Source organism: Poecilia mexicana, unplaced genomic scaffold, assembly GCF_051168715.1.
Source record: "Poecilia mexicana isolate PSO_F unplaced genomic scaffold, ASM5116871v1 scaffold_1, whole genome shotgun sequence".
NCBI lineage: Eukaryota > Metazoa > Chordata > Actinopteri > Cyprinodontiformes > Poeciliidae > Poecilia > Poecilia mexicana.
In genome coordinates this window covers 822,030-829,311 of record NW_028263370.1, presented here as the reverse complement: position 1 = coordinate 829,311, position 7,282 = coordinate 822,030, and positions in this window count along the sequence as shown.

The window sequence follows — 7,282 nt, the reverse complement described above, 5'->3', positions numbered from 1 at the left end:
TTTGCAGCTTTACATTCAATTTTCAGCCTTGTTAGTTGTTGGACAGCTCCGAAATGCTGAGCAGCACTAGATCTAGCTATAATAAGCTGAAATTAGTTGATCTGCTTAAGTTACAAATGATCAGAAAGACAGAAGCCAAAAACGCTTTAACTCAGCGAAAGAAGTCAAAAATGGACTATCTGTGGATTTGCAGCTTTACATTCAATTTTCAGCCTTGTTAGTTGTTGGACAGCTCCGAAATGCTGAGCAGCACTAGATCTAGCTGTAATAAGCTGAAATTAGTTGATCTGCTTAAGTTACAAATGATCAGAAAGCCACAAGCCAAAAACGCTTTATCTCAGCGAAAAAAGTCAAAAATGGACTATCTGTGAATTTGCAGCTTTACATTCAATTTTCAGCCTTGTTAGTTGTTGGACAGCTCCGAAATGCTGAGCAGCACTAGATCTAGCTGTAATAAGCTGAAATTAGTTGATCTGCTTAAGTTACAAATGATCAGAAAGCCACAAGCCAAAAACGCTTTATCTCAGCGAAAGAAGTCAAAAATGGACTATCTGTGAATTTGCAGCTTTACATTCAATTTTCAGCCTTGTTAGTTGTTGGACAGCTCCGAAATGCTGAGCAGCACTAGATCTAGCTGTAATAAGCTGAAATTAGTTGATCTGCTTAAGTTACAAATGATCAGAAAGCCACAAGCCAAAAACGCTTTATCTCAGCGAAATAAGTCAAAAATGGACTATCTGTGAATTTGCAGCTTTACATTCAATTTTCAGCCTTGTTAGTTGTTGGACAGCTCCCAAATGCTGAGCAGCACTAGATCTAGCTGTAATAAGCTGAAATTAGTTGATCTGCTTAAGTTACAAATGATCAGAAAGCCAGAAGCCAAAAACGCTTTATCTCAGCGAAAGAAGTCAAAAATGGACTATCTGTGAATTTGCAGCTTTACATTCAATTTTCAGCCTTGTTAGTTGTTGGACAGCTCCGAAATGCTGAGCAGCACTAGATCTAGCTGTAATAAGCTGAAATTAGTTGATCTGCTTAAGTTACAAATGATCAGAAAGACAGAAGCCAAAAACGCTTTAACTCAGCGAAAGAAGTCAAAAATGGACTATCTGTGGATTTGCAGCTTTACATTCAATTTTCAGCCTTGTTAGTTGTTGGACAGCTCCGAAATGCTGAGCAGCACTAGATCTAGCTGTAATAAGCTGAAATTAGTTGATCTGCTTAAGTTACAAATGATCAGAAAGCCAGAAGCCAAAAACGCTTTATCTCAGCGAAAAAAGTCAAAAATGGACTATCTGTGAATTTGCAGCTTTACATTCAATTTTCAGCCTTGTTAGTTGTTGGACAGCTCCGAAATGCTGAGCAGCACTAGATCTAGCTGTAATAAGCTGAAATTAGTTGATCTGCTTAAGTTACAAATGATCAGAAAGCCAGAAGCCAAAAACGCTTTATCTCAGCGAAATAAGTCAAAAATGGAATATCTGTGAATTTGCAGCTTTACATTCAATTTTCAGCCTTGTTAGTTGTTGGACAGCTCCGAAATGCTGAGCAGCACTAGATCTAGCTGTAATAAGCTGAAATTAGTTGATCTGCTTAAGTTACAAATGATCAGAAAGCCACAAGCCAAAAACGCTTTATCTCAGCGAAAGAAGTCAAAAATGGACTATCTGTGAATTTGCAGCTTTACATTCAATTTTCAGCCTTGTTAGTTGTTGGACAGCTCCGAAATGCTGAGCAGCACTAGATCTAGCTGTAATAAGCTGAAAATAGTTGATCTGCTTAAGTTACAAATGATCAGAAAGCCACAAGCCAAAAACGCTTTATCTCAGCGAAATAAGTCAAAAATGGACTATCTGTGAATTTGCAGCTTTACATTCAATTTTCAGCCTTGTTAGTTGTTGGACAGCTCCCAAATGCTGAGCAGCACTAGATCTAGCTGTAATAAGCTGAAATTAGTTGATCTGCTTAAGTTACAAATGATCAGAAAGCCAGAAGCCAAAAACGCTTTATCTCAGCGAAAGAAGTCAAAAATGGACTATCTGTGAATTTGCAGCTTTACATTCAATTTTCAGCCTTGTTAGTTGTTGGACAGCTCCGAAATGCTGAGCAGCACTAGATCTAGCTGTAATAAGCTGAAATTAGTTGATCTGCTTAAGTTACAAATGATCAGAAAGCCAGAAGCCAAAAACGCTTTATCTCAGCGAAATAAGTCAAAAATGGAATATCTGTGAATTTGCAGCTTTACATTCAATTTTCAGCCTTGTTAGTTGTTGGACAGCTCCGAAATGCTGAGCAGCACTAGATCTAGCTGTAATAAGCTGAAATTAGTTGATCTGCTTAAGTTACAAATGATCAGAAAGCCACAAGCCAAAAACGCTTTATCTCAGCGAAAGAAGTCAAAAATGGACTATCTGTGAATTTGCAGCTTTACATTCAATTTTCAGCCTTGTTAGTTGTTGGACAGCTCCGAAATGCTGAGCAGCACTAGATCTAGCTGTAATAAGCTGAAAATAGTTGATCTGCTTAAGTTACAAATGATCAGAAAGCCACAAGCCAAAAACGCTTTATCTCAGCGAAATAAGTCAAAAATGGACTATCTGTGAATTTGCAGCTTTACATTCAATTTTCAGCCTTGTTAGTTGTTGGACAGCTCCCAAATGCTGAGCAGCACTAGATCTAGCTGTAATAAGCTGAAATTAGTTGATCTGCTTAAGTTACAAATGATCAGAAAGCCAGAAGCCAAAAACGCTTTATCTCAGCGAAAGAAGTCAAAAATGGACTATCTGTGAATTTGCAGCTTTACATTCAATTTTCAGCCTTGTTAGTTGTTGGACAGCTCCGAAATGCTGAGCAGCACTAGATCTAGCTGTAATAAGCTGAAATTAGTTGATCTGCTTAAGTTACAAATGATCAGAAAGCCAGAAGCCAAAAACGCTTTATCTCAGCGAAAGAAGTCAAAAATGGACTATCTGTGAATTTGCAACTTTACATTCAATTTTCAGCCTTGTTAGTTGTTGGACAGCTCCGAAATGCTGAGCAGCACTAGATCTAGCTATAATAAGCTGAAATTAGTTGATCTGCTTAAGTTACAAATGATCAGAAAGACAGAAGCCAAAAACGCTTTAACTCAGCGAAAGAAGTCAAAAATGGACTATCTGTGGATTTGCAGCTTTACATTCAATTTTCAGCCTTGTTAGTTGTTGGACAGCTCCGAAATGCTGAGCAGCACTAGATCTAGCTGTAATAAGCTGAAATTAGTTGATCTGCTTAAGTTACAAATGATCAGAAAGCCAGAAGCCAAAAACGCTTTATCTCAGCGAAATAAGTCAAAAATGGAATATCTGTGAATTTGCAGCTTTACATTCAATTTTCAGCCTTGTTAGTTGTTGGACAGCTCCGAAATGCTGAGCAGCACTAGATCTAGCTGTAATAAGCTGAAATTAGTTGATCTGCTTAAGTTACAAATGATCAGAAAGCCACAAGCCAAAAACGCTTTATCTCAGCGAAAGAAGTCAAAAATGGACTATCTGTGAATTTGCAGCTTTACATTCAATTTTCAGCCTTGTTAGTTGTTGGACAGCTCCGAAATGCTGAGCAGCACTAGATCTAGCTGTAATAAGCTGAAAATAGTTGATCTGCTTAAGTTACAAATGATCAGAAAGCCACAAGCCAAAAACGCTTTATCTCAGCGAAATAAGTCAAAAATGGACTATCTGTGAATTTGCAGCTTTACATTCAATTTTCAGCCTTGTTAGTTGTTGGACAGCTCCCAAATGCTGAGCAGCACTAGATCTAGCTGTAATAAGCTGAAATTAGTTGATCTGCTTAAGTTACAAATGATCAGAAAGCCAGAAGCCAAAAACGCTTTATCTCAGCGAAAGAAGTCAAAAATGGACTATCTGTGAATTTGCAGCTTTACATTCAATTTTCAGCCTTGTTAGTTGTTGGACAGCTCCGAAATGCTGAGCAGCACTAGATCTAGCTGTAATAAGCTGAAATTAGTTGATCTGCTTAAGTTACAAATGATCAGAAAGCCAGAAGCCAAAAACGCTTTATCTCAGCGAAAGAAGTCAAAAATGGACTATCTGTGAATTTGCAACTTTACATTCAATTTTCAGCCTTGTTAGTTGTTGGACAGCTCCGAAATGCTGAGCAGCACTAGATCTAGCTATAATAAGCTGAAATTAGTTGATCTGCTTAAGTTACAAATGATCAGAAAGCCAGAAGCCAAAAACGCTTTATCTCAGCGAAAGAAGTCAAAAATGGACTATCTGTGAATTTGCAACTTTACATTCAATTTTCAGCCTTGTTAGTTGTTGGACAGCTCCGAAATGCTGAGCAGCACTAGATCTAGCTGTAATAAGCTGAAATTAGTTGATCTGCTTAAGTTACAAATGATCAGAAAGCCACAAGCCAAAAACGCTTTATCTCAGCGAAAGAAGTCAAAAATGGACTATCTGTGAATTTGCAGCATTCAATTTTCAGCCTTGTTAGTTGTTGGACAGCTCCGAAATGCTGAGCAGCACTAGATCTAGCTGTAATAAGCTGAAATTAGTTGATCTGCTTAAGTTACAAATGATCAGAAAGCCACAAGCCAAAAACGCTTTATCTCAGCGAAAGAAGTCAAAAATGGACTATCTGTGAATGTGCAGCTTTACATTCAATTTTCAGCCTTGTTAGTTGTTGGACAGCTCCGAAATGCTGAGCAGCACTAGATCTAGCTGTAATAAGCTGAAATTAGTTGATCTGCTTAAGTTACAAATGATCAGAAAGCCAGAAGCCAAAAACGCTTTATCTCAGCGAAATAAGTCAAAAATGGACTATCTGTGAATTTGCAGCTTTACATTCAATTTTCAGCCTTGTTAGTTGTTGGACAGCTCCCAAATGCTGAGCAGCACTAGATCTAGCTGTAATAAGCTGAAATTAGTTGATCTGCTTAAGTTACAAATGATCAGAAAGCCAGAAACCAAAAACGCTTTATCTCAGCGAAAGAAGTCAAAAATGGACTATCTGTGAATTTGCAGCTTTACATTCAATTTTCAGCCTTGTTAGTTGTTGGACAGCTCCGAAATGCTGAGCAGCACTAGATCTAGCTATAATAAGCTGAAATTAGTTGATCTGCTTAAGTTACAAATGATCAGAAAGACAGAAGCCAAAAACGCTTTATCTCAGCGAAAGAAGTCAAAAATGGACTATCTGTGAATTTGCAGCTTTACATTCAATTTTCAGCCTTGTTAGTTGTTGGACAGCTCCGAAATGCTGAGCAGCACTAGATCTAGCTGTAATAAGCTGAAATTAGTTGATCTGCTTAAGTTACAAATGATCAGAAAGCCAGAAGCCAAAAACGCTTTATCTCAGCGAAATAAGTCAAAAATGGACTATCTGTGGATTTGCAGCTTTACATTCAATTTTCAGCCTTGTTAGTTGTTGGACAGCTCCGAAATGCTGAGCAGCACTAGATCTAGCTGTAATAAGCTGAAATTAGTTGATCTGCTTAAGTTACAAATGATCAGAAAGCCACAAGCCAAAAACGCTTTATCTCAGCGAAAGAAGTCAAAAATGGACTATCTGTGAATTTGCAGCTTTACATTCAATTTTCAGCCTTGTTAGTTGTTGGACAGCTCCGAAATGCTGAGCAGCACTAGATCTAGCTATAATAAGCTGAAATTAGTTGATCTGCTTAAGTTACAAATGATCAGAAAGACAGAAGCCAAAAACGCTTTAACTCAGCGAAAGAAGTCAAAAATGGACTATCTGTGGATTTGCAGCTTTACATTCAATTTTCAGCCTTGTTAGTTGTTGGACAGCTCCCAAATGCTGAGCAGCACTAGATCTAGCTGTAATAAGCTGAAATTAGTTGATCTGCTTAAGTTACAAATGATCAGAAAGCCAGAAGCCAAAAACGCTTTATCTCAGCGAAAGAAGTCAAAAATGGACTATCTGTGAATTTGCAGCTTTACATTCAATTTTCAGCCTTGTTAGTTGTTGGACAGCTCCGAAATGCTGAGCAGCACTAGATCTAGCTATAATAAGCTGAAATTAGTTGATCTGCTTAAGTTACAAATGATTAGAAAGACAGAAGCCAAAAACGCTTTATCTCAGCGAAAGAAGTCAAAAATGGACTATCTGTGAATTTGCAGCTTTACATTCAATTTTCAGCCTTGTTAGTTGTTGGACAGCTCCGAAATGCTGAGCAGCACTAGATCTAGCTGTAATAAGCTGAAATTAGTTGATCTGCTTAAGTTACAAATGATTAGAAAGCCAGAAGCCAAAAACGCTTTATCTCAGCGAAATAAGTCAAAAATGGACTATCTGTGGATTTGCAGCTTTACATTCAATTTTCAGCCTTGTTAGTTGTTGGACAGCTCCGAAATGCTGAGCAGCACTAGATCTAGCTGTAATAAGCTGAAATTAGTTGATCTGCTTAAGTTACAAATGATCAGAAAGCCACAAGCCAAAAACGCTTTATCTCAGCGAAAGAAGTCAAAAATGGACTATCTGTGAATTTGCAGCTTTACATTCAATTTTCAGCCTTGTTAGTTGTTGGACAGCTCCGAAATGCTGAGCAGCACTAGATCTAGCTATAATAAGCTGAAATTAGTTGATCTGCTTAAGTTACAAATGATCAGAAAGACAGAAGCCAAAAACGCTTTAACTCAGCGAAAGAAGTCAAAAATGGACTATCTGTGGATTTGCAGCTTTACATTCAATTTTCAGCCTTGTTAGTTGTTGGACAGCTCCGAAATGCTGAGCAGCACTAGATCTAGCTGTAATAAGCTGAAATTAGTTGATCTGCTTAAGTTACAAATGATCAGAAAGCCAGAAGCCAAAAACGCTTTATCTCAGCGAAAGAAGTCAAAAATGGACTATCTGTGAATTTGCAGCTTTACATTCAATTTTCAGCCTTGTTAGTTGTTGGACAGCTCCGAAATGCTGAGCAGCACTAGATCTAGCTGTAATAAGCTGAAATTAGTTGATCTGCTTAAGTTACAAATGATCAGAAAGCCACAAGCCAAAAACGCTTTATCTCAGCGAAAGAAGTCAAAAATGGACTATCTGTGAATTTGCAGCTTTACATTCAATTTTCAGCCTTGTTAGTTGTTGGACAGCTCCGAAATGCTGAGCAGCACTAGATCTAGCTATAATAAGCTGAAATTAGTTGATCTGCTTAAGTTACAAATGATCAGAAAGACAGAAGCCAAAAACGCTTTAACTCAGCGAAAGAAGTCAAAAATGGACTATCTGTGGATTTGCAGCTTTACATTCAATTTTCAGCCTTGTT